Source organism: Lacerta agilis, chromosome 8 (genome assembly GCF_009819535.1).
Source record: "Lacerta agilis isolate rLacAgi1 chromosome 8, rLacAgi1.pri, whole genome shotgun sequence".
In the NCBI taxonomy this organism is placed as follows: domain Eukaryota; kingdom Metazoa; phylum Chordata; class Lepidosauria; order Squamata; family Lacertidae; genus Lacerta; species Lacerta agilis.
This window is the reverse complement of record NC_046319.1, coordinates 13,268,367-13,295,298: the sequence shown is the minus strand read 5'-3', so window position 1 is coordinate 13,295,298 and position 26,932 is coordinate 13,268,367. Positions and strand designations below refer to the sequence as shown.

At 47.4% G+C, this 26,932-nt stretch overlaps 1 protein-coding gene across 9 annotated transcripts in view; it reads right to left on the bottom strand.

Annotated features, from left to right (window-relative positions):
• The window catches only part of CASZ1 (castor zinc finger 1), a 310,573-nt gene that overhangs the window by 72,677 nt on the left and 210,964 nt on the right, over positions 1-26,932 (bottom strand). The gene's annotated exons all lie outside the window — the stretch shown is intronic.

Here is a 26,932-nt window from a genome sequence, read left to right as displayed (position 1 = left end):
AAACAAGTGGACTAAATTCACAATTGGCTTCATCCCAAAGCAAATCCGTACAGGCAAATTAGCAGTTTCTTCATTACAGTGGTACCTCGGGTTACATACGCTTCAGGTTACATACGCTTCAGGTTACAGACTCCGCTAACCCAGAAATAATGCTTCAGGTTAAGAACTTTGCTTCAGGATAAGAACAGAAACTGTGCTCTGGCGGCGCAGCGGAAGCGGGAGGTCCCATTAGCTAAAGTGGTGCTTCAGGTTAAGAACAGTTTCAGGTTAAGAACGGACCTCCAGAACAAATTAAGTAGTTAACTAGAGGTACCACTGTATTTACATTCTTTGCTTCCTGTAAGGAGGTCAGGGGCTCCCTCCCTTTCACTGTCACAATGACCCTGTGAGGTAGGCTAGCTGTGGAGATCATGATGGGCTCAGGGTCACTCAGTGAGCTTTATGGCTGATTTAGCAGTGATTTGAACTTGCATCTTCCTGGTCTAACACTCCGACTGTTACACCACACTGACCCCCTCTCCACAATCCCACAGTGAGTTGAGCAGATTCCTGGAGCATTTGCTTGAGCAGCTGTGTGGCAAGGTGGTAAGAACATGAGCTCTGGGCATGAGGAATCCACACTCACAATCCCCCACTCAACTAAGGCTCTTGGATTAGTCTTGGGTGAGCCCTTCTTCCACAGCCTAAAAGTCCCATGAAATTCAAAAGCTTTAATTAGACACATTTGTGGAGAAAGGCTTGTGTGTGTGTGTTTGTGACAGCTCCGGCACGAGAATGGAACCTCCATCTTCAAAGGTAGTCTACCCTGCCAGATCCAGAGCAGAATCCTGGACTGTAGAGAACTTGGGTCTGATTGAGCAGGGTTCTTATTGCATTATCCCACAGAGGTTCCAGCTGATAGGCAGCCTACGGTTTAAAAAAGATCAACAACTGGGTGGTGTCTACAAAGCAATTCAAGGGGTCTAATCCCTCCTCCCTGTCTGGCCCCCTTCCTCTGATCACATATCTACAACTGCTAGGAAAATATGGTACAATTTGGCTTTGCACTGACTCTTTTACACCACCCACAATGATCTGCCTTGTTCATTTATTTTTATTTTTATTTTTGCTAATATGGTCTGCCTTGTTCATTTTGTTTTGGGTTTCTCCTCTCTTGCTGATGAGGAATCCCTAGGTTTCACTCAAGGTACGAGGCAGATTTAGGTGAAACAGCTGGGCTTTACGTTTTAAAAAAAAATCAGCCAGAAACCTCACCATAACTTAATACTGCTGGCATCTCAGCAGAGACTTAACCTGGTCAGGCTCCAATCACCATCTTAAAATTGAACCAAAGCCCATCCAGTGGCTACAACATCCAGCCCAAATATTGTACTTTTAAATGTCCCCCCCCGTTCTTTATACCAGAAAGATATGGAGGTCTCATACACCCCAGGAAATGTGGTTGCTGACCTTGAGCCAGACATCCTGGAGAGTGAAGTCAAATGGGCCTTAGAAAGCCTTGCTAACAACAAGGCCAGTGGAAGTGATGATATTCCAGCTGAACTATTTAAAATTTTAAAAGAGGATGCTGTTAAGGTGCTGCACTCAATATGCCAGCAAGTTTGGAAAACTCAGCAGTGGCCAGAGGATTGGAGAAGATCAGTCTACATCCCAATCCCAAAGAAGGGCAGTGCCAAAGAATGCTCCAACTACCGCACAATTGCACTCATTTCACACGCTAGCAAGGTTATGCTTAAAATTCTACAAGGCAGGCTTAAGCAGTATGTGGACCGAGAACTCCCAGAAGTGCAAGCTGGATTTCGAAGGGGCAGAGGAACCAGAGACCAAATTGCAAACATGCGCTGGATTATGGAGAAAGCCAGAGAGTTCCAGAAAAACATCTACTTCTGCTTCATTGACTACGCAAAAGCATTTGACTGTGTCGACCACAGCAAACTATGGCAAGTTCTTAAAGAAATGGGAGTGCCGGATCACCTCATTTGCCTCCTGAGAAATCTCTATGTGGGACAAGAAGCTACAGTTAGAACTGGATATGGAACAACTGATTGGTTCAAAATTGGGAAAGGAGTACGACAAGGCTGTATATTGTCTCCCTGCTTATTTAACTTATATGCAGAATACATCATGCGAAAGGCTGGACTGGATGAATCCCCAACTGGAATTAAGATTGCCGGAAAAAATATCAACAACCTCAGATATGCTGATGATACTACCTTGATGGCAGAAAGTGAGGAAGAATTGAAGAACCTTTTAATGAGGGTGAAAGAAGAGAGCGCAAAATATGGTCTGAAGCTCAACATCAAAAAAACTAAGATCATGGCCACTGGTCCCATCACCTCCTGGCAAATAGAAGGGGAAGAAATGGAGGCAGTGAGAGATTTCACTTTCTTGGGTTCCATGATCACTGCAGATGGTGACAGCAGTCACGAAATCAGAAGACGCCTGCTTCTTGGGAGAAAAGCAATGACAAACCTAGACAGCATCTTAAAAAGCAAAGACATCACCTTGCCGACAAAAGTCCGTATAGTTAAAGCTATGGTTTTCCCAGTAGTAATGTACGGAAGTGAGAGCTGGACCATAAAGAAGGCTGATCGCCGTAGAATTGATGCTTTTGAATTATGGTGCTGGAGGAGACTCTTGAGAGTCCCGTGGACTGCAAGAAGATCAAACCTATCCATTCTCAAAGAAATCAGCCCTGAGTACTCACTAGAAGGACAGATCCTGAAGTTGAGGCTCCAGTACTTTGGCCACCTCATGAGAAGAGAAGAATCCCTAGAAAAGACCCTGATGTTGGGAAAGATGGAGGGCACAAGGAGAAGGGGACGACAGAGGATGAGATGGTTGGACAGTGTTCTTGAAGCTACTAACATGAGTTTGGCCAAACTGCGAGAGGCAGTGAAGGATAGGTGTGCCTGGCGTGCTCTGGTCCATGGGGTCACGAAGAGTCAGACACGACTGAACGACTGAACAACAACAAATGTCCCCCCCCACCTCTTCCTCATCTCAGGCACTCCCTGTTCCTTGTAACACCTGAGCCTGAGGAAGGGTTTGCTTCCCATTTTGTGACACTTTGGTTGGTCCTCATAAAGGTATTGCCTAACAATAGAAACTGGAGTTGTTGTCGTTTTTTCTCTTATGGATCAACACAGCCGCCTTTTTATCTTTACATCACTGAGGTTGCATCCTCATGCCTAAGACGGTTTTGGTTTGCAACACTTTCAGAAGGGAGCACAGGAGGGGAGAATTTACAAGTCCACTGGCTATCAAACGGATAACATGATCTTCCCACAACTGCTACAGCAGCGGTGTGGATTTAGAAGAGGAAGAGACATCCCACCCCACAGCAGCTTAAGGATGCAGTCTCCCCTCCCAAGATGTTGGGGGGTGAGATGAAGAGACAGAGAGACTTAGGTCCCCGCCCCTCATTTGTGTCAGTGCCTCTCTCAGGAAGGGTCCAGGCAGCAGTTCGAGTCACGTGCTTGGCGCAGCGATTGCCCCAGAGCCTGAAGCTTTTGCAGCACGGTGGCTCACGGCAAGACAGCCTGTCCGTCTCCTAACAGCAGGAGTCAGCAATGCAATAAGGCTCACACGCAACAGGCTCGTCGCTGAGCATGGCGAAGGTTGCTGACACATTGCAGGAACCGACCCTTGGTGCGCTGTGGGTTGGAGAAACTAAAGTAGATTCTCCTTTGGACAGGGTTTCCATTCGTTGCTCAGAAGAACGGCCCTACTCTCCCTCTCCCGCTATTTTACCTGCTCTTCCCTCACTCGGTACCTAGTTCTGCCCAGCTGCAAAAACAGATTCATGGGGGGGAAAGGACGAGAAGGATGCTTTCAACTTGCTCCCAAAGAGCAAGATTTCCTTTGCTGCTTGTAAAAAAAGCTTCTGGGTCTCTTGCATTCTTTCCCCTCTCCCCCCCCCCCCCCCGATAAAAATGAATGACTCTGGTTTGAGGCCCCAAAACACAGAAGGAGGTTGTGATCTATCAGACCCCCAGCAACGTGCCCAGGAGCCGTTGTGACATCCCCCTAATCCTCCAGCCTGACAGTCCAACGCAAACAGCCTGAAACTTTAGACTCTCTCTCTTCCCCCGACAGCCAGCATGTGGCTGCTTAACATTAGCGGCTGACAGCTCTGGGCACGCTCTCCTGCCAAGAGCGGCAGAAGAGAAACAAAATCGGCCACAAGCCGCCCAGGAAACCATGGCCAGGGAGGAGAGGATGCCACCTGCCCCCCCCCCAAGAGCCCTCCTAGGCCAGGGAAACAAGACAGTGGCACCCACAGCTCTTCTGGATCTGAATGGCAAACGCTTCATGAACATCCTGCATCATGAACAGCCCATTTAAGAGGAGGCCCAGGTGGCAACGACCTAGGATAGGATTGGATGTTGTTTGGTTGCTTTGGGCATATCCAGGAAATTGCTCCTCTTTTTTGGGGAGCAGAGGACAGCATAGGATGGGTCTTTCTCTGTACAGTGTTCAGTCCATAGCCCATTTAATTGCCACATTTTTCATGGGCTTTGAGGTCAAAGCCAGGCAGAGCTCAGGCAAAGGCAGGTGATCAGATGTTTTTCGCCCCTGAGCAGCAAGGAGCAAGATCCAAGCTGCTAAAAGCCTCTTGGCTCAAGGTGGGAGGTCTGCAATCCATGCAAAAAAAAACCTGAATCGCCCTTCTCCCTTTGTTCCTCTCACCCACAAATATGCGATTCCCAGATAATAGCAAAACAAAAAAGACACGCACCTGTGCTATTGACACACCCACCCATGTACTCCCAGGAGAGCACACACCATGTACACACCCCAATACATCGAGGCTCCAATGACACACAAACACGTGCGCTCTCACTCTCACACCCTCCTGTGTCATGTTGGCTCAGGGGAATCCAGGTCGCTGTTTCGTCACTGTGCTTCCCTGGCCCCACCTGATCCGGAAAGCTCAACCAAGGCCTGTTAAACTCAGGGCAGAGTCCTGCCCTCAGCTACACCTAAGTTGGAGGATCAAATGAGGTTAAGGTGGGTGGAACGGAGCATCAAAACCAGCTCTGCTAAACAGATCAGCCAAAGCTCTCAAGAGGGGCGGGCACTGTTTTAAACGGGGAGGAGGGGTGCACCCATATGCTTTGGAGAAAGGATGGCTTGGGGAACGTAGCTGAAGGAAAAAGGTTTGGACAGCAGCCTCCGAGGCAGGCCATCAGGCCACTGATGATTCAGCACAGGGAGAGAGAGAGCACTTCTGCTACACACACCACGGTCCAGCACAGATCTTTTCTACAGGACAGGCCTTCCTCAGCCTGCTGGAGGCACCAAGGTGTCAGATCCTATTAGCGGCCCCCTGAAAGAAAGCCCCCTCCTGGCCTCAGCACAAATGGACATCTCTCCAACTCCCTCTGCCCACCGCCCCTCCTTCATCCGTTTCCACCCTTCCACAACTTCCTCGGGATGAGGGACAGTCCCGTCATCCCAGAAGGAAGAAGCCAAAGACACGTAGAGATGGCAAAACGATTCTATAAATATTTATCTAAAGGAAAAGGATGGTGGGCAGCGGGGCGGGGGTGGGGGAGAAATATTGCTGCGAGGATGTGGAATATCCCAGACATGGCTCACCTCCTGGCCTATCGGAGAGCCCTGCAGCTGGATCAGGCCAGTGGCCCATCTACTCCAGCACTCTGTTCTCACAACCAAGAGGAAGCACACAAGCACCATTCTCCCCTCCTACCACTTTCAGCAACTGGTATTTAAGAAGCACTGAGACTTCAACAGAGGAGGGAGAACACAACCTCAAATGTTTTGCAGCTCCAAAAGATGAGGGGATTTTTCAAAGGCACTTCTCTAAGGCTTAGGCGTCTTGACCAGCTCCTCATAGTTCTGCCATCAAAGTGTAGGGCACCTTAGAAACTGGCAGAGCATGAGTCTTTTAATCTCAGGGTTGTGGGTTCGAGCCCTACGTTGGGCAACAGATTCCTGCATTGCAGGGGGGTTGGACTAGATGGCCCTTGTGGTCCCTTCCAATTCTATGGTTCTATGAAATAATAATTTTAAAAACAGCTAATTTTTACTTAAGTACCCAGCCCCAAGGGGCTTACTATCTAAAATTTAGTAGCAAAGGAGGCAACAGAGGGAGGAGTCACAGAGGTACTTGGGCAAGGATACACACAAATGCAGTTATGCATGGGTGCTTACTTAAACTGTAGCTAATTTAACTCGCTGCTCCTTGCTTTGATCAAATTTTCCCACCGGTTTAAATAGCTGAATGGTGATGCAAAGAGCTAACAATCCAAGGGCGGAGCTGCTTTCTAGCCCTTTTCCCACATGGAAAACCTGCTTTTCACTTTTTGCAATCCTCAGTCTGGTGAGACAGTTGCTGGTGCTGCCATTTTGACGGTGGGAGGCCAAGAGGGGCACTTTCAATACTGATGGGCTAGTTTTCTATTTGCAGGCATATTTTCTTTTCTTTTTAGAACAGATAAATAAAAATAAAACTTATGGCATCCTCTACCAGACACATGAATAAGGGCAACACATTCTATCTCCCTCTGCCTTAAAAGGGGATTAGACAAATTTCTGGGGGATAAGGCAGTTGGTTGCTGCTAGCCACAGTGGCTATGTTCTGCATCCACTCTGGGAGGCAGGTTGCCTCTGAATACTGGAAACCACAGGAGGAGAGTGCTCTTGCACTTAGGTCCTGCTTGTTGGCTTCTTAAGGGCACCTGGTGGGCCACTGTGAGAACAGGATGCTGGATTAGATGGACCACTGGCCTGATATTATACTTCTCTGTCCTGCTGCAGAATCCGTCTTAACATGTAGTATGTGCAAAGTCTGATGGGCAGCTGATGCAGAAAAGGCATTTCTGGGACCAAAGCAGCCTATCCCCCGCCCCCACGAACTCTGCACCAGCCTCAGTTCTCCATTTAGTGCCTTGTGAAAGATCCCAGGCTAAGTAAACATCCCCTATGATTTTCTTCTCCCGAAAAGAAATGTTTTGATTTCACATCAATCCAAGGAAGCAGTTTATAACCCATGCCTGTCACAGAGACTTTTTCATCTCTGCCCAGGACAAACTCTCCCACATGCTGTATTTACACTGAATACTTCCTGTGAAAACAATGCAGCTTAAAAGTTTACACCCGTGTGGCGTGGCAGGCACAAAGATGGCCCCCTCCCGCTTAGAGCAGCTGAGAGCCCGAAGAGGAGAAAGAGGGGGAGAAAGAAACAGGACTCAGGGACTTGCAAACCTGGAAAAACCACAAGAACTCCCAATTTCATTTTAAATGAAAAGCAGCTATCTAGTCCTCATGGTAGTAGCAGAAATGAGCCAGGAAATGCAACAGTGGAAATTGCACTAAACAAGCCATGCAAGGCAGTAGGCTAAACTCTGAGCACAAATGCCCATGAGTATGGATTGAGCAGCATGCTTTGAGCTCAGTACAGTATTATTCAGCAATTGCTCCTCACAAGAAAAAAGTCTGGCGTTGGGCTCATAATTCTGCCAGTTGAAAATCCTCAAGTGTTCATATGTAAAAGAAAGGCAAGCATCTAGTCCTCAAGACCAAGAAGTTAGGCTTGAAAGCCTCTGGGTAAAATCGAAAATGCTGTGTATCTATGTAGTACTCCTAGCAATTGGGGGGAGGTTCTTTAATGGCCTGCTCAGCTTCTTTCTCCTCTTCAGGATTTAGCAGATGCAAAATTATGCAAAATTAAGCAAATATGTGCAAATGTGCTTAACTTGCAATCATCTATCCAGGTCACAGAATCCAGCTTTCTTCTCGGTGTACCATCCGTACTGAAAGCACAGTGCACAAACAGCCTTCAGCCAAACACTCTGGGCAATGCCTATCTGGCGGAGAAAGCGAAGCTTGCTTATTTTACTGTTCTAAGATCTTGCTAGTATATTATTATTATTATTATTATTATTATTGCCCCTAAAGAATCACAGTAAGAAGGTAAATTGAGAGTTAGTGAGTGGGAGTTGGTGAGAGACAGGAGAATCATGAAGAGGTATATTTTTTAAAACTGGGAAAGAAAAGTGTGGGAAGAGACACTGAGCTGGGCAGGTGGATTAAGGGACCAAGAGCTGATGGCGGGGGGCACTCTTGACTCTAGAGGAAGGGCGTTCCCGGATGTAGAGGGGAGTGGGGTGCTACTCAAGCGCAGCTGAGGATACCCCTGTTGTGGAAGGGAATGGTGGGTGGGGAAAGGAAGGGGGGCTTGTGAGGACTGTCACTTCAGAGGGCTGCGTGGAAAAAACGAACAGATGGACCTCTCGTATTCTTATTGAAGAATTTTAAGCCCAGCTGAGTAGCTGCGCTCAGGAGGGAAGCCGCCGTGCCAGCTTTCCAGGAGCTGTGAGGGTTTCATCCGATCAATTATTCACAACATTGTTTGGGGCGGTTGAGGGAGGAAATGGCGGGCCAGGCAGACGGGAGTGGATGGGGGGGGGGAGAGCTTGCTTGCTTGCGTGTGTGCTCCTGTGGATTTGGAAACTATACACATTTTTCAACTGAAGTAGGTGCAGGTTGCCAAAATGCACCCAAAGCCAAAAGGCGCCAAGAAGCCATCTAGACCACCCAGCAGCCAGGATAGGACTTTGAGAGCTGCAGGGTGGGGTTGGTTCTGTTTCTATGCTATTCCTTGGGCCGAGTTGAAGCTTGTCTTTTTAACAATGTTTGCAAACCACACGCAGGACACTGTTATAGGAATGGTACATAAACGCAACAGCAGCAACAAAAGAGTTTATAATCAGGAAAGTCGTCCCATTCAGGGTGTGGGATTTGACAATGGGGCTCTGATTGTGCATCACCACTTTAAGTTTTGTTTGTTTTCAAGTTGCTGGACCATGAGATGGCAAAGACTATGTGGCCAATGCTTGGGTGAAACACCAGAAGCCAGATGAAGAGGTGAGCATCTCTGGGTTTTTGTTTTTTGTTTTGTTTTGTTTTTTTAGGGGGGCAGAAGGGTCAGAGGAGCAGAAAGCACAACTAGGCAAAACCAACTAACCAACCCGATTTGCATCATTTAGCTTTCTCATGGAACTTTAAAACTTCAGATAAAAGTGTCATGGCCCACTTGTCACCTCTCCACCTCCAAATGTGGGGTTCTGTCCCAGAGCAGTCCCACAAGAAGTCCACACGGTCCTGGGTTCAAGGCCTGTGGTTCTGAAATGAATCAACGAAAACAGTAGGGAGCAACTCTCCTCAAAACCAGCCCCAAATATACCTACCCATTTCCCTCGGTCAACACAGGCCAGATGAGACTGGGTTTGTTGTTGTTTTTTTATAAAAAAAATATTACTGTATTTCCTTTGCAAGCCCTGTCTGGGAAATACACCATGAGGGATGGGGTCCAATTCCATGGGTGGGAGGTTTGCAAAAAAAAAGTGGAATTGGTGTGCTTTGACACCCGTCCCTCCCCCCCTGCCGCTCCAGTTTATCAATAAAACATTTTATTGCTTTTAGCTCAAGAGATGACCTCGGCTTAGTGGAACGCTGTCTCTTTCGCCTGACCTTGGGAGAGTTCCACAGCGGCGCTGCTAAGCAGAGTCCATTGCCACTGGAACCGCAAATTCTTCATGGCTGGAAGGAGGGCAAGCAATGCCCAGGGGACAGGCACTGGAAAGGACATGGGCGCCGCTTCACCTTGGACACACGGGACTGGAGAAGCAAGAGAGGCTTTCAGTTTCCCCCAAAGAGAGGCAATTTTTTTTTGGTTTGAAAAATGAGAAACACAAGGAGGAGAGAACTGGAGGCTGTGTATTCTGCAATCACATAAGACCTGGAATGGACAGCAGGATTTTGCAACCTAGGAAGCTGAACTTTTTCTTTTAAAAAATGAGAAATGTTAAAGTAATAAATAGTATTAAGAGGAAAGTGGCTTCATGAAATAGGGTGGGGTAGACATGTTTTCCAGTAGGTTTTTTTGTGCCGGGGGGGGGGGGGGCTTCACACACCCATCCAGACCAACAAAAACAAAATTTAAAAAAATAGTATCATTTATGCAAGCTAGGAGTTATGTGGTTGCACAACCTAGCATTTCTGGAGCGCGGAATTGGGGTTCAGTAACAATATCGCTTACACGCTATAGTAACACAGTAAATATGAATAGTCCTCTAATTATCTTTTGACAACAGCCCTGACCATTCTCCTCAAAGTCTTATTTAAGTCTTTCTCTGTAAGACCGCTGGACCCGCATAAAACACATGCAGAGCACAGGAAAACTTTTCTGACGCTGGTAACATGCACAGCAATACAAAGGACCCTTCCATACTCCGGGCAACACACAGCAATCCTCCCTTCCTGTGTGACACCACTTTGCATGTACATGCACAGATACACTCTCAGCCTTCCTGTGCCCTCCTCAGGTCCCCCTCACCCAGCACCCTCGCCAATTCTTGCGCTGCAATCTCTCCGAAAGAGAAAACCCTAAAGTGTTAACGGTGATCGGTGAAATGGCACAGCAGATTGCTACAATAAATAATTTACTGATATTTATAAATATTCAAATCAGCAGGCTTCAGAAATTGAAAGGGGGGGAGAGAGAAGAGAAGCTGGAAAGTGTGTGTGTGTGTGTGTGTGTGTGTGTGTATTGGTGCAGGGGGTGGGGAGTTGACATTAATTCCCTGACTCTCCAAATTCATTTGAGAACTATTTCTCATCTCAAACAAATATTAAATCTTTTGGCATAAAAAACGGGTGGGGTGTGCATGGGTGGCCGGGGGTGGGGTGAAATGGAAGGAAGGAAGGAAGGAAGGAAGGAAGGAAGGAAGGAAGGAAGGAAGGAAGATGTCTCCATGGCTGGCATTCTGCACCGACTGCCAAGCCAGCACCTGCAGGCTTGTAACCTTGGACTGACAAGCCACAGGGGACCCCGTGTCAGCTTGTGTTACCAAGGTGCCTACATTCGATTCCACCAGATTCCCAAGAAGGAATCAAGGCTAGAGTTATCTCCAATGGCAACATACGCTTCATCATAAAGAAGAAAAAGGCGGTGGTGGGTGTCACCTTTAAAACTACTTTCTTCAAGGGTGCCTTTGTTCTCTGGTGGAGCTTGAAATTCTCCTTCCTTGTGTGAACCACCCTGAGATCTTATTATGAAGGGTGGTATATAAATCTAATCTAATAAAGGAAAGGAAAGCAAAATATAAAATAAAGCAAAGTCCATGCTACAGGTAGCTGGTAGGACAGGCACACCATCCCAATACAGACAGCAAATGTTATGTGGTGGTCAGACCAGGGGCAACCAACATGGATATGCTGCTGGACTCCTGTCTCCTTGCGGTCCCAGGCAGCAGGGCCAACAGCCAAGGGTGATGGGAGCTGCAGCCCAACAACATCTGGAAGGGAAGCACATTGGCAACCCTTGGCTTAGAGCAGCCTCCTCCAACTTGGTGCCTTCCAGATGTTTTGGACTATCAGCACTACCTCCAGCCAGCACTGGGATGTAGTCCAAAACATCTGGAATGCACCAGGTTGGAGAAGGCTGACTTAGAGTGTTGGACTGTTATTGTTATTTATTAAATTTGTATACTTAGTAAATCCTCGCTTAGCCGTGAAGCTCTCTGCGTGATTTCTGGCTCGGTCATAATCTCTCAGCCTCTGGCACCCAAGAAACTCCCCCTTCGTTGTGAGGTGCTGAGGATGGTTACAGTTTTCCTTCCTTGAAAGGTGTACAGAGCAGACAAAGGAAGCTGGCAGAGTGATGCTCCCTCCAACTTCTTCTTTTAACTCTACTTATTCACTTTATTTTACGCGTTCGTTTATTTCCTCACATATTTGTACGCTGCTTGCCCATCAAGAGAAAGATCACAAAGCCGTTTCCCCAAACCCACCAGCAAAATTAAACACAATATAAATGATAAAATGCAGACAAATGCAGAAGCAAAAACAAGAAAATACAGTGAGACATCTTACAATATCAAAGCATGATTAATCCTACAAGATAGGGCAGCATCAAAAATTTAAGGATCACAGCAGCTAACAGATCAATCTGGGCAAACAAAAATATATTTAGGTGACGATGGAAGCTCTTCAAGGGTATAGCTGCAAGTGAAGGGAGTTCCACTTCTGGGATGCTGCCACTAAGAAGGCCCTATCTGTCCCCATATGCCAAGCACAAAAAGCAGTGCCTTATTCTCTGATCTTAAGGCCCAGGCTTTTCAAGGCTCATATCACCACCTGAGCTGCCTATATGAGCCTTGAAAAGCACATAGCGCTGGAAGACAAAACAGGAGGAACAATAAACTGGCAACTGAGGCCTTGAAACCATCCCTTTTAATTCTTGTCTGCCCCCACATCGAAAGGGGTAAAATGTAGAGTACACTGTGATATGATTTATGGCCTGTTTTTGATGCTTACATTTTAGTGAAGCTGGGTAGGGTTTGCCCTTCCTTAGTGTTGAATGGAACACCTGTAGTCATTTCTATTCTATTAATCGGGATTTAAAACGTGTAGAGAATAGTTTTGGCATTTTAAAATATCCTTTAAGTCACTTTGGAACTTTCCCTCCCCCTCATCATCATCATCATCACCAACATCAGCATCATCTCTTGAGAGGCTTGTTCCTCCATCCTCCTCCAAACATTTTTGCAATCACTGCCATTGCATGAAGCTGAACCGAGGATGGCTCCTCAATGGCTTAATAAAGGTATTTCTGAGCCGTACTCTCGTTGGCAGGATGGCCTGTGGCCCTACTCTGTGGGTAGATTGCCACGGATCCCTTCTCTCCTGCACTCATTAACCAGGGCCCCAAAGCACCCCATTGGTAAATGCCTAGCTCCAGCATGGGGTGAGCTTCCCCCAGGATGAATAATGCTTTTTCTAATGCACGGGTAGCCTGTCAGCTTCCTTACTCCCAATGTTTTATGAGCTTAACTGAACGGCTCTGAACTCCCTGGTAAGAAATAAAGTTATCCCTCAGCGTCCCCTTCTAAACATTTCACTCAGTGCAAACGGTGTTTAAGAAAAATGAGGACATATTTCTTCTTAAGGATGCAGTATCCCCCTTCAGAGGCCTAATTTATGCCATATATCAACTGGCCAAGGGAGAAAGAGGCAGGCCGGCCGCATTGGGAGCGCAGCCGGCCCAAATGGAGATTCTGCGCTGCTTGCTTTAACTGCTGCTGTCCCCCTCACCTCGCAGGCTTGGAACACCAACCGGACGGCACGCACACAAAAATTGGACGGGTGCTGCACAAACTGTTGGCACTGAGCAACTTTGCCACATGGCACACTGGCTCTGGAGTCCACAGGATTACAACAAGATATTCTGGGAGGCTTAGTTGGAACTGGCTGCCAGGTCCTAAGGGGTTCACAACCTGAAGTGCCGAGAGCAAGGCCTCTTAGGATAGGGCCTGCAAAGATCGGTACCAAACACAGAGATTCCTAGGGTCTGCAAAGGCCCAGGACAAAGCAGAAGGTCAGGAGACATCCAATACCTGCCCAGTTTTGCTCTCTGTGTTAACAGATGCAATGTGGATTGTGGAACAGGCCACAGAGAGTTCTTGTATGGTGACTGCCCATGGCTGCCAAATTGGCAGGACTATGGGAAGGAGAAACAGGATCCTGGCAAGGGGTGTAGCTGGTACTGGGACACACCAAGGCAACCTGGGGATGGGGAAGAAGAGGTTGGTGTAGAAAGTACTCACAGGGTGGCGGAGGATGATGAAGGGATGGGAGTCAGTGCACAGGAACCAGAGCAGCAGGACCCATCACCAGAGGGGCCCCTGTCTCCACAAACACAGCAGATTCTGAGGCATATGGAACAGCAGGCAAGGTGCTCTAGGAGGCTGAGGCAGGCAAAGGCCGACAAGCCCAGCTCACTAGCTGGACAGGTGGGGCTTGTTAGCTCTAGGAGGAGGTGTGTGATTCCACAGCTGGAGTAAGCTTGGGGCAGGTGAGGTCCCAGGCCTCATCAAGCCCAGATGCTGCAATCCACATGCAAAGGGCAGCCGAGCTGAGGTGCTGTATCTGCTCAACTGCCCATGTTGAATGCTCTAGGATCTTTGCGGGACCGTGCTTTGGTTTGGACACGCAGATTGATCCTGGAGTGGGGACTTGACATACTGACTTGTCGCCGGGTGGATTAGGGCTTCTGGACAGATACTAGTCTTGCTGGGGACAGAATGGTGCAAATCTAGATTGCAATGGGCTCTTGAACATAGAACAAAATTGGCCTATGTTGTGCTGGTCACATATATAGTCGACTTATCTTACCGGGAAGCCATGATTTAATGCCCACCACTATAAGCACCGCATGATTGACTTGCAGCCCATGCATAAGTCTAAAGGGCAGCTTATATCTGCCTCTCGGCACAATATTCTTTTCCAGATCCTGGGTTCAAGGCCACAACGGGCATGCCACAAATGTACTCTGGCAATGAAGAGCAGGCTCCTTCCTTCTGGGGTTCTGCTTCAAGCAGGGAGGGGAGGCAGCCATGATAACAGCTAGGTGAGTAGAACTGGTGCCAAGAGCTGGTATGACTGCACATCTGCCAAGAGCCCACATGCCATCCAGGGGTCCACTTCCAAGACCCCTCTGGCCTTGTTGCAGTGAGGAGGCAGACTCAGTGAGGGAAGGGGCAACACAGAGGGTGCCCTGCCAAAAGGCCTTCCAAAGTCCAGGGATGAAAATTATTGTGCTCATACTCAGGGAGATCCAGCATCTTGAATTTCTACATGAGGAATTTCTATAGGGCGCAGAATGCTTTCCTAAGTCAGTACATTTGAAGCCCAACACTGTAGCTAAGACAAAATATGGGGGGGGGACACAAATAACAACACCCCCCATATATATTTTTAAAAAATAGCCTCAGTGCTCTAGCCATTATCTGAACACTTCTATCCTGAACCTTCTGTTACACAAAAAAACACGTGCTTTCCCAGGCCAATATTTTGATATTGGTATATGCAGTGCTTTTTTTCTAGGGGTACGCATAGCCTACCCCTAAATATTTTGTGAATCTTTGTACTTCTGTCCATTTACTGTATTTATTTTTCCTGATTTGAACTATAAAATGGTAAAAATGAGAGTACCCATAAACATTTTTGTAGAAAAAAAAGCACTGGGTATATGTGAGGATATGCAGAACTGGCTCCCAGGCCCAATTGTGATATACACAAAATCTAGGTTGAGAGGGAGGCCTGAGAGAAGCCTGTGTGTTGCCTGGCAACTACATGGGCCTCTATTGGGAAGTTGGTCTCAGTGTTCGAGATCCAAGCCCTGGAGCTGCTGGTCCATGTTGCCCCCCATTAAGTCATTTAAATATCTCTCTCCCAAATTTTCCTTTGCCTCAGCCACAAGACAGAAAGCAAGGCCTAGGTGTTATTGTGAAGCTGTTATTACGTATTATTGCAAATGTTCTTGGTTTATTTGCCCCTTTCAAAGCAATATTTAGAACACCCATTCCGTTGAGGTAGCCAAGTCCCACATCTAACAAAACCATTTCTCTTGAGGTGGAGAGATCATCTACTTCCTCCAGCATACCTTTTGCCATTTGCAGGGAAATGCAGACACCCCAGATCTTCTTGATCCACAATGGCTTTTATGGTGCATGTCTACTCAGAAGCAAGTGCCACTGTGTTCAGCAGTGCTTACTCTCTCTTGGTCTCTCTCCTAATGAGACTTACAAACGCTCTTGCCATATCTGCCATTGCATCTCTATCTCCAGCCTTGGTTAAATCATTAACATCCTCTATCGCCTTTCCCTTGTGCTTTTATTCATAGGAAACACTTTTTCCCAAAGTAGGAACACAGGCTTGCAATTTGCAAAAGGGGTTCTGTTCCTGATTCGTGTCTTAACTGGACTTTCCCTTTACTTTTTGTAAAAAAACAAACAAAAAAAAACTGAAAAAGAGAGGTAGATAAAATTAAAACGTCACTCCCAAATCCGCATCTTCCATCCTTTAGCTTATTTTAATTTTGTTTATATTTTTACACGCATTAAAAGGTTTACTATCCAAAACGGGTCTAAGTGGTCTCACTTGTCGGCTAAGTAACTCCATAAATCAACCAGAAGTGTTAACATCTACACCACAACCCGAGCCATCAATCTTGCCCCATTTTACAAGCGAAAAACAAGGGTTGCTGTGGGGTGGGTGGGGAGAGAGGGGGGGTATTGAGAGCACTAAAGGAAGCGTAGCTGCTGGCGAGCAAAAGACCGGGAGGGTTTGTCTTGCGGAGAGTTATCCGGGAAGCCAGGCACATTGCCAAAGGAACGGGATCCAAAACATCAGACTCTTCAAACTCTACCGTCCCAAAGGCAGAGGCTCTGAAGGAAACAATACAGATAATAAAAGGGAGGTTTAGAGTTAAGGGCAATATAGTCTTGGGTGCTGCTACTTGGAACTGTTTCCGGAGAAACTTCCCCTGGGATATGTTCTAGGGAAGGAGTATTGATGGGCTGCGCTAGGAGAAATGGGAAACTTGTTACCTACGGCTAACTCCCAGGAGTCTCACCTCCAAAGAATGGGAAGCCATAGTTCCTGCCCATGGAGAATGGGAATTAGACAAATTCATTGAGGATAAAGCCACCAGTGGCTAGTAGCCCTGATGGATATCCCCTTCTGTTGTATGGGACAGTGTACTTCTTAATACCTCGAAACTGCAGGAGGGAAGAGTTTCTGTTGGGCGCAGGTCCTGCTTGCGGGTTGGCCACTGTAAGAACAGAATGCTGGGCTAGATGGACCACAGGCCAGATCTAGCAGGCTCTTATGTTCTTATGATGGAAGCCACAGAAGGCCAGAAGCTGCTGACCTTCACAAGGAGGATCTCTCACATCATGTCAAAGCTCTCTTTAACCATACATGCATAAGGATAGCAATGCTTAGCATTTATACAGCATTCAAAACTTCACCAGTCGATACCACAACCCCTATAAGGTAGGGGAGTATCATTATGTCCATAATCTAGAAGAGAAGGGAAGGGCTGAGAGAGTGAGTGGTATACGCCAAAGGGCCTTTAGAAATCAGATTTGAATTGAGGGGTTCCTGGCCTCTGGCCTCCTATGCTGTACCCAGCACTACACCACACAGGAACACAGCCACAGCCAAGAGTACATGCATATCCAAATGGCAAGACCACACGGGAGAAGGAAGTACTGTACTGAAATACACCCTGGTACACATCACCCATTTCAGACAGAGCGGCATAGGAATGTTTGTTCGAAAGCACGTCAAAGTGCAAGTAGATAAAAAGGTACTGCTCTGGTGGGAAGGTAAACGGCATTTCCGTGCGCTGCTCTGGTTCGCCAGAAGCAGCTTTGTCATGCTGGCCACATGACCCGGAAGCTGTACGCCGACTCCCTTGGCCAGTAAAGCGAGATGAGCGCCGCAACCCCATAGTCAGACACGACTGGACCTAACGGTCAGGGGTCCCTTTACCTTTACCTTACATGGAGTCACACTTGTGCACAGCAACACACACACACACACACACACACAGTGAAACCCCTCTTTCCATGTAATGAACCAAAGCTTTGGAGAAACACAAGAGTAATATCCTAGGTACATCTACATTTAACGCTGATCCACCCACACGTACAAAATATGTATTTGTGGGGGGTCGGCGTTAAAATATGTATGTGTGTGTGTGTGCACGCACAGAAGCAAATCATTTTGCAGCACTCCCAAAGAGCATGCAAAACATCAAAGGCACACTAGCATTGCACTCCCATGTTTATGGGAATACTCATGGGAGAGATAGGTGTCCAGCAGAAATCTCAAATGTGGCTCTACGGTGGCTGAGCAGAATAGTGCTCAGCTGGACCCCAGAGACCAGCTGTCATCAACCTGGCACCACCCAGATGTTTCGGACCTCAGCTCTCATTGGCCCCATCCAGTCCTGACTGGAGCTGATGGGAGCTGTAGCCCAAATCGTCTAGAGGGCACCAGCTTGGGGAAGACTGCTGTAGAGAGGCACTCAACCCCAAATGCCAACATCTCCCCCTTCCCCCACAGCTAGCCCTAGATAGTTTGGAGAGCCCCCCCAAGCGCCTCTTTGGTGCGGCCATCCCACCCATGCACGTTTGTGCAGGGCAAGGCGATCTCTCTCTCTCATTCTCTCTCTCTCTCCCCTCTCATCTTTTCATGCACTCTATTTCTCTTCCCCTTTCTGAAAACAAGTGAGCTGTAAATACTGTTTAACCTTCTCCCCCCCTGCCCCCTCCCCTCCGCACTATAAAAACACAAATATGCCATAACTCAGCGGGCCCAGCCGCCGCGCCTCCAACATGCCCTGCTCCAGGCCTCTCAGGAAGGTCATAACAAACGACTTTCCGATTCAGTGCTCCTGAAATAATTTTGTGTATTAAAACCTGAATCTGCACTTTCTGGACCGAAAGCCTCTCTTAATTATGGCAGGCGTCCTTGGGGTGGACAGTGATCCTTCACTACAGCACCGTTAGCCAACCGGAGAGGCGGGAAGCGCGGTGCCCCCCACCCGGGGGGCTTAGCACTCCACCATCGCCCATCGCTGCCTCCTCCCTCCCTGCTTGCTTCCCCCCCCACCGCCCCCACCTGCCCCCACCCTCTCCCTCCCCACCCCCACCCCCGCCTTCCCTTTGCCCAATCTGTTTTCAAAGTGTGTCTGTCCTTTATTAAATTGTTTTCTTTTCCACATTATCAGTTGCCATGGAGACCTCATCTCTCGGATTATTTGAATTTCATTATATCTATTGATTTGGGAGCATTTCATCTTTTTTATTGTTTTTCTGTCAATTTTCAAAACGAATAACCATCTAATTTGCGTCAGCGCTGATTATGTTTGTCCCTCAATAGAGGTCGGCAGCTGCGTCGAGGAAACAAATCAATGGGAAACCATCATAAACCTCCCCAGTACGATCTCCAGGATGTGTGGGTGACATTCCACACTGGCAAAAGACACTCATCACATCGAAACTTCTTTCTTTTACCTCCCCCACCTCTCTCTTTTTTTCTTTCCTTAAAAAAGAAGAAAAAAACCCAATCCTAACTTCGGGCTTGGAAAAAGCTTAAAAAGAAAAGCTCAAAACCAAAACTCTGATATAAACCATTTCGGATAAAGGTGTTGGATGGGGCCGGGGGGGGGGGGAACCCTAAAAGGAGAAAAACAACACCAGCAACCCAATAAGGCTATATTTGTTAGTAACACACACACACACACATACATATATATATTTAAAACCACATGAAGAGAAATTAAGCGAAGGGGGGGGAAGTGAAGTGCAATTTGCAAATTGCTTACTATGTTTTTTTTAAATAATTTATGCAATTTTAAGCATTTACGTATAAATTTTTTAATAAGCCACCCCGGAGCAAAATGGCCATTAACATCCTAACGTCCTTCTGCCCGATGGACTTGTGTGCAGGATCAATTTCCGAGAGTACTTCCCCTTTTCTTTATGACATGATAAAACCTTTTTAAAGCAACTTACACAAATAGGGAATTTTTTTTCCTTCCCCCTCCCCTTTTATAACAGCCTCCACTGATTCACTGGGGAGAGAGTGTGCATGTATGCAAGTGTGTGTGTGTGAGAGAGAGAGAGAGAGAGAGAGAGAGAGAGAGAGAGAGAGAGAGCGCTGCGCTGGGGAGGGCAGTTGGCAGTAAGACAGACCCAACCCTAACTGGAACGGACCTGGCTGTCCTTCTAACAAGGGCATAAACTTTCATTAGCGATGCACACAGTCAAAGGCAATTTAGGGAAACGCGCAGTACGGAAAAATAAAACCTCAGCATTTTATATATATATTTATATATATATTTATACACACACACGGAGTGGCTCTTCGCCTTCGTCCAGGGGGCTCTATCCTTGAGCAAAACTCTCTGGCCAAAGTGACCCACACTGGCGGTGGGGAGGGCAGCAAAACTGCAAGGGGGCAGGAAGTGTGTGTGTGATTGTGGGGAAGAGAGTGCACAGGAGTAGGCAAGGATGCAGTCAGACCCAGAGAAGCAACTGGACTGAGGAAACACCCAAGAGATGGAAATATTGGGTGTTTTTAACATCTAACATTTTGATGTCCCTCCAAAAACAGGCGCCTAGATACTGGACATCGTTACGAAGCCTCGTCCATATTGTCACACCGAATAGACAGCTTCCTTTTAATCAGCCGCCCTCTTGCTGCACAGAATATTCTATCGGCACACCAGGTCCATAGATCCTCAGACCACTGCAATCTTGCCAGCTTGTGCATTTTTAGCAGTGTGCATTTAGAGTGCTTAAAAACTTTGCAACTAGACCACCACAGCCAACTCACAGTGACTACATTTTTGCCTGCAAACTGCTTCCTTCTACCAAGCTGGGAATCCAGAGAATGGAAGGGAGGGAGGGAGGATTCTGGATAAAAGGCAGGTCGACGGTTCCAGACATTGGTGTACTAAGGCACACGCTGCCACCTCTTTAGCCAGCCTCACCACCCCACTTCAAGTCCGTAGATTTCCTTATTAACGGGAATACATTTCCACCATGCTGCATTTGAGCATTAAGTAGAGAATATGGCAGTGTTTATCCTCTGCTTTCTAGAGGGTTAGTAGGCCAGCCTCCACCCCAACCCAGATGATGTTGGACTCCAGCTCCCATCAGCCCCTGCAAGCAAGGCCAAGAGTCAGGGGAAATGTTTTACCATACTGATTTACCAGGGATCTCCAATGCACAGGGAGCAGGGCCAGGTGTAATGTGCCTGGCCCTGCTGCCCTTTCTCATGTGTCTACTAATTTACCAGCTCTTTACTAACTTTTTATAACTAATTCTTGAAGAGGGCTGCAGGAGAAACGGGTGATGTGCAGCCATGCTCTAGACCAGCTAACAGTTTTTGGCAAAGGTGTCAGAAGTTACATCAGTGCGAGAGAAGAAAACAATACTGCTCTGTAGGATGTGCAAGGTCCCCAGGGACTTGGGATGGTGCTGATTTTTGCCTGCTGAACTGGAGGGCAAGCAGAAGCACAGACTGGACTTTGTGCTGCAGCCCAAACCACATTGCGAATGCAGGGAGTATGAAGGCAAACTTCATGATTCGGAAGAAATGTACCCTGCGGGCCAGATCTGGCCCTCGTGGTATGCAAATGCAAAGGATGTATGTCTGTCACCTATAGACTGCCCAATTTTTTACAATCTCCTGAACCCCACCAAGCATGAGATTGCCCTGATTTTGGCCAATTTAACTCAGCTACTCAAAGGAGGTCAGCCAAAGTTGAACATTTCCAAATCATATATATCCATTGACTTTACTGCCTATCTATAGCCGGGGGATAAAAATAGCCGGCTCAACGTGGAGGTGACTTCAGTGCTGTAGGGTTGCCAAGAGCTTCGTGGGCAACTTTGGCAGCTCTGAAACGCCACTAACACCAAAACATGATCCGCCCAGTAAATAATTCTGCATTTGGGTGGGTCACTATTGTTTTTCAGAGGGTTCTGCAAGTATGACCACTTCCTCCCTTTGTGCTGGTATATGTCTTAGAAATACCAAAAGGTCAACGTTACGTTCCACCACCTGATTACATGTACTAGGAAGCATCTTGAAGGGTAGGTAGGATGAAATAAACATGGTAGTCCTTATTTCAGCTAATCTGCAAGGCATGCCAGTCCACCTCCTGACTGCTGGTCCTGGGGCCCTGACTAAGGTTGTACCAGGTTTTCTTCAATGAATCCGGGGACACTTTTCAACTTCCTACAAAATAGATGGATTTTGTCAGGGGATTGATTTGTAATTCCCAGGACTGTCCCTGGGAAACGGGGACGTCTGGTAACCTTAGCCCAGACACTTGGCTTTGTGGGCTGGTGTTTCATGGTAGCTTTTAGGGGGCTCAGCTGTAGGCAACGTGTATCCTGATTTTTAAAAACAAACAAACAAACAAACCTGCATGCAGAATGTCATTCCCCCCAGGGCAACCCCCCCCCCGGCATGCTGGCAGAAACAGGTACTGCTGCAAGTATTTGGCAGCTCACAAGGAGGCAGAAGTGGATATGACTGCAAGGTGCATGGTGAATTCAAAGCAGAGTGGCAAGGTGTTGCTTAAACCCCAGGCACAAAACAAAATAAAAAATAAAAAAAATTCCTTCCAGTAGCACCTTAGAGACCAACTAAGTTTGTTCTTGGTTCAGGGGCTCTTTTAACATAGCACAATGCAAAGTGAATATCATCCCCACGCTTTCTGGTTTAGCATAGGAACATAGGCAGCTTGTTTAGCTCAAATCAGGCCATTGGTCCATCTAGCTCAGTATTGTCTACACTGGCTGGCAGCAGCTTTCCAGGACTTCAGACAGGAGACACAGCCAGCCTTTCTTGGAGATGCCAGGCACTGACCCAGGGACCTTCTGCATGCATGTCCTGATGGCCACCAAACTTGTTTAAAAGAGAATGAAACAAATTCATGGATGGGAAGGCTATCGATGGCTAATAGCCACGATGGCTGTGTTCTCCATCCACTGTCCGAAGCTGTGTGCCTCTGAATACCAGCTGCTTGGAATCGCAAGTGGAGAGAGTGCTGTTGGGATCAGTTCCTGCTTGCAGGATTCCCATGGGGGCAACTGGTTGGCCACTGGGAGATTCCAACAGGCTCTTATGTTCTTCTGATGCAGCTACCCTGTTACTTGCACTAAGGGATGTTCAAAGCGCTACATCTAGTTGGGGCAGATCATTCATTTGAAGAAAACAGGCTGTGAAAAATGCCAGCAAGAGGGCAAGAGAGAAAGAGAGGAGTGATTCTCCCATCAAGCTCACTTCCTCCTTTCATTTGCCTTTCTTTTCATTATTATTTTTTTCTACTTTTAACTGTCATTAAAATAACAAGTTTCTGTTCCAGTCTAAACATTCCCACATTGTATAAAGGGTTATGTTACACCAGAGTCACCGTTGGGCCCAGTGTTTGCACAGAAACCTCGCCGCAGGTCCCCCCACCTCCTGACAAAGTGACTTATTAAAGTTTAAACAGTAATTAACAGAACAATAAAAATAAAGGGATGTTTGGGGAGTCGTAGAGCACGCAGGGTTTTTTGGCAATCCCAGCAAAAAAAAAAATATGTGTGTGTGTTGTTGTTGTTTTATTTTGTTGTTGTTCCCAATACCCTGAGCTGGCAGGAAAAAAATGGCTATGAAACCAGAGGGGATGATCGGTAGAAGGGAGCTGGCGGAGGGAGTGTTGATGGAGAAAGGAAGCCCAAGTATTCAGTCAGTTGCCAGGGCAAAATGCAAAGGAGCTTGGGGTGGGGACGAAGCTCTTGCATGGAGGCTGTGTTTGTGTCTGTGTGTGTGATACTGGAATAGATCTTCATGTCTTGCGGGAGGCAAGTGAACCCTGGAGAAACCTTGGCAGATGTGGGTCTGAGACAGAACAGGTCTTAAGGCCTCCCAATAACCCCAGTCAAGTCCCATATGTGAGTCATCTGCATCAGTTAAGGTGTGGGGAGGGGCAGTTGTACCACTGGTCAGCTGGTTTGAGTGTGGTGCTGATAATGCCAAGGTTACGGGTTCGACCCCCATAAAGGACAGTCGCATATCCTGCATTGCAGAGGGTTGGACTAGATCAGTGTTTCCCAGTGTTTTTGGATTACAACTCCCATCATCCCTAGCTAGTAGGACTAGTGGTCAGGGATGATGGGCACTGTAGTCCAAAAACAGCTGGAGACCTAAGTTTGGGAAACACTGGACTAGGTGATCCTCAGGGTCCCTTCCAACTGTATGATTCTATGAAATGTCACTTAGGGCACAGTCAAACACTGATAAGGCAGTTGACTTAATGTGGATTCATCCATTACTGGAGACCAAGAGGCGTTTCTCCATAGCAGCGGTTCTCAAACTAGTTGCAGGAAACTCAACTAGATCGTACATGGCAGATGGCCATCCAACCTCTGCTTAAAAACCTAAATGAAGGAGAGTCCACCACCTCTCGTGGGAACCTGTTTCACTACGTATTGCAAGTGTGTCATGCCTGACCACTGACTGTAATGATCTGATAAGTCATGTACATTCATTTCAAGGTGTCTACTCTGAGTAGACTCCCATGGACTGCAAGATCAAACCTATCCATTCTGAAGGAAATCAGCCCTGAGTGCTCACTGGAAGGACTGATCCTGAAGCTGAGGCTCCAATACTTTGGCCACCTCATGAGAAGAGAAGACTCCCTGGAAAAGACCCTGATGCTGGGAAAGATGGAGGGCACAAGGAGAAGGGGACGACAGAAGACGAGATGGTTGGATGGTGTTCTCGAGGCTACCAACATGAGCCTGACCAAACTGCGGGAGGCAGTGAAAGACAGGCGTGCCTGGCATGCTCTGGTCCATGGGGTCACGAAGAGTCAGACACGACTGAACGACTGAACTCCGAGTAGCACTAGCCTTGCTCGGAAACAGCTCTGAAATCATGCAACTGTACAGAACAAAACAGTCAGGAAGAAAAGCAAGGCTGGTAAAACACTGAGATCTTAGTCGTCCCTCTGAAATCTTTCAAAACATACACGGTGGGGGGGGGAAGCTTTCGACTGTCCCCTGGGAGTGCTTGCACATCTTGGGGTAGGGTTGGGGGCAAAGCATGGATTGGGACCCTCACCTCTTCGCAGAAGGAAGCAAGACAATTATCTAGGCCTTGTTTCCTAGCTTCCATTTTGTAAATAGGTCATCAGCTACAATGGCAAGTGGGGGTGAGGGAGGAAAGAAAAAACAATAATTAAGCCTCGGAAAGTCTTGCTGCTCATTTGTAAATCCTGAGTCGAAAAGGCAGCAGCGGCAGCAGGGGGGTGGGAACATTGTTGTTGAGTAGACCCAAAAGATCTCTGCCAGCATTTGCCCCAAGGCTGCATTCCCACAAACAAGGGCAGGCTTTGGGTATATAGTATATATATTTCTGTGGCAGCAATTTAGCCAGAAACCCAAAACCTTGAAATCCCGGGACTATGGAAAGTTTATGGAAAGCCGTGAAATATCCCAGTCCCCTTCTGCCTGCTTTCTAGAGGGAGAGGACCTTCCTCAAGGGGTGGAGAGGATCCTATGACTCAGCTACAATTCTAGGGGATAAGTCAGGAGTAGGGGACTTCCTCCAGACTGAGGGCCACATTCCCCTTGTGAACATGCTTCTGGGGGCCACACACCCATTCTGGATGGAGCTAGAGGGAAAAACGGGCAGAGCCACAAGTTCTTGCCTCTGTATAGTGGGCTATGTTCCGGCTTTGTAAAAAGTCAGAGGTTTTCTACACATACACCTTTTCACCCAGGCAAGCCAGAGGCATTGTCACAGAAAAATGGCACAATCCAGGCAGGCACAAATTGTTCAGAGGTTTGGCCTGGGGAGAAGGGATGCATCCTAAGGGAAGAGTCCTGCACACAGGGAGGCCCAGAGGGCTGCAATTGGTCCCTGGAACAAACCATCTAGCTCAATACTGTTTACACTGGCTGGCAGCAGTTCTCTGGGGTTTCAGGTAGGGAGTCTCTCCCAGCCCTACCTGGAGATGCTGCCAGGGGTTGAATCTGGGACCTTCTGCATGTGAAGGAGATGCTCTCTCACTGTTTCTCTGCCAGTGTGGCTGGAGGAAATTCTCACTCACCACAGGCAACCAAGAGAGTGGCTATTTGCAAGCCTAGAGTGAAACCTATCCACTTTTACTAAGGTGGGGAAAGTGACTTGACAGAGCTGCAGAAGAGTATTAAAAAAAGCTACTTCCCAGGCAATTACCAATGGAGATTTTTTTTTTTTTAAATCATCAATTGCAAGGAAGAGAGGAGGGGGGCACTGATCAGGAGGTGGGTGGGTGGAATCTGCTGTTATGAGTCTGAATTCACCTCAAAGGTCCTGAAAGGTGCTGATTTAATAAGCTGTGTAACGAGCCCAATGTTAGCTGAAGGCAGCCCTGGAAACTACGGGGAGATGGCATTTTGGGGGGTGCGTGTTTGGAATTAATGAAGCTGGGAGAAGATGGTGGGTTTGTCTGACACTATTGCAGGAGAAAGATTGGGGTGTGCTTTGTCCAGGACGTGCTTAATAAAAGGATACTTTTAAAGGATAGATAAAGATGTGATGGAATGGGGGTGGATAGCAAAGGTTCCTTTTGCTTTTGACAACTAGGGCCTGTGGGGTGTTCCAAACTTCCCACCATCAGCCAAGTTTACCAGGGTGTGGAGGGTGCAGGACTAGGGCTGACATCATGTTGGAAACAAGCAGATAAAATCAGAATTCTGCATCCAGGCAATCAAACACATCCTGTGCATGAAGAAAGTCCCAGGTTCAATCCCTAAACATCTCCAACTGAGAAGCCAGTTTGCAGATGATGGGGGGAAAGATCCTTCTTTGTCTGAGAACCTGCATCAATGCTGCCTGTCAGAGTAAGCAATATTAAACTAGATCAGGGTCCCCAAGCTAAGTCCTGGGGGCCAGATGTGGCCCAATTGCCTTCTAAATGCAGCCCGCAGACGGTCTGGGAATCAGCGTGTTTTTACATGTGTCCTTTTATTTAAAATGCATCTCTGGGTTATTTGTGGGGCATAGGAATTCATTCATTCCCCCCCCCCCCCAAATATAGTCTGATCCTCCACAAGGTCTGAGGGACAGTGGATTGGCCCCCTGCTGAAAAAGTTTGCTGACCCCTGATATAGATGGACAAATAGTGCTCCTAGCATGCTGGGTCAAGAAAAGTGGGACTTTTCTGGCCAGCACACATTATGCCAACTTGCTTATATTTTATTACTTTTGCATAATGTGTCCTGCCTGTACCAGTCATGGAGGGTGACAGCCCTAAAAGAACACAACATCTTGGCAACCTCTCAAAGGATGGCTTCTTCGACAAACTGTGGCACTGCAGCAGCCGGGATAAAGCACAAAGCTTTAAAGAGCAAGACATTCTCCAAAGGATCCTGAGAACTGTAGTTTGAGGTGGGTGCTTGGAATCGTTGCTGTACGAGGGCTGAACTACAGTTCCCAGGATTCTTTGGGCAAAGCAATGTGCTTTCAAAGGGTAGTATGTACAGAGCCTTGGGCAGGC